Genomic DNA, 1,410 nt, shown 5'->3' with positions numbered 1-1,410 from the left:
TCCCTACTTAATCAAAGAACTAAAATCAACAAAATATATCAAATAACTCCTTAAATTAACTAATGATGAAAGATAGATAAGACTAAAAACAATAAAAAATATGCATATGATGAAGAGTCATCACAACCCCAAACTTAATCTATTGTTTGTCCCCAAGCAACAATTAATTTCTGATTTGGTACAGTTAAAAGCAAACTTTAACTTAATTTCTCATATCAAATCAAATTCAATTTTCAAAGTTCTAGCTACTACAAAACATTCATCATACTCCATGGTCGCTTACAAAAAAAAAAACACAATTTGAACACCTTAGCATTCATTCATCAAGTTCAACTCTCTTTTCACACAATTACACCAAAAATTCTCTCAAGTGTTTAACATGAGTTATGAATGTATCACTCAAATTCTAGAACATGCATCGCGCTACCATAGGCTAGAAAACATTCTAGTTAGCATTCACAATTGCAACAAACACATACACTTTCGGAGGACTTTCGGGTTGTAATGAGACTTAGATCAAGGGTAAGAAATTTTGAGATTGTGGAGATTCTCAAACATTGACAAAAGAACCAAGAAGATGTTATTTATCAAAGTACACAAACTATTTTTTTTTCTTTTTCTTTTTCTTTTTTTTTGTTTTGTTTTCGATTTTTTATTTTTTTTTAAAACCACCACCCCAAACTTAAAAGGTTGTTATCCCATGAGCAACCCCAAACTTAGAACTTTACCGAGACGAGACAAATTTTTTCTTACCTAGTTGGAAGGTGATGTAATTAACGTCAGGTCTTTGGCTTGTAATGTGGCTAGTCCCCGAAATAAAAGGGCAAGACTCAAAGGGGCTAGCAAAGGATAAAATTTTCATAGGATTGTTAGAAAGGCTCAAAAGACCAAACAAAATTATCTTAGTGTATGCATAAATTACAAGTGATGCAAGTCATAATTAATGTAAGTTCTAAATGGATAACACATGTCTGGATAATCACACAACAAATAATTAAAGTGTTTAGACCAAAATCTCACAGCTGAGATAATAAGAGAGAGTATGAACTATCTAAATGATGCAAACATGTCACTACAATTTTTTTTTTATTTAAAAAAATGTCAAGACTTCCACAACCAAAGAGTAATAAAGAAGGTATGCATTAGTGAAACTTGTCAAATTGAGCAATGACATGAGCCAAGAAAAAGGATTTAAATTTCAAAATCTAAAACACATAAATTAAGACCAGCTTCAAGTTGTTAAAAATTCATCATCATAATGCACATTTACACACAATTAAAAAGAAATAAATTCAAATAACAAAAACAAGATTGCAAAAATAAAAGCTACCTCTACCTATGGGTTGCCTCCCACGAAGCGCTTCTTTAAAGTCATTAGCTTGACGCCTTAACTACTGTCAATGTGGCATA

Source organism: Cicer arietinum, chromosome 1, assembly GCF_000331145.2.
Source record: "Cicer arietinum cultivar CDC Frontier isolate Library 1 chromosome 1, Cicar.CDCFrontier_v2.0, whole genome shotgun sequence".
Classification (NCBI taxonomy): domain Eukaryota; kingdom Viridiplantae; phylum Streptophyta; class Magnoliopsida; order Fabales; family Fabaceae; genus Cicer; species Cicer arietinum.
This window is presented reverse-complemented; position numbering follows the sequence as displayed.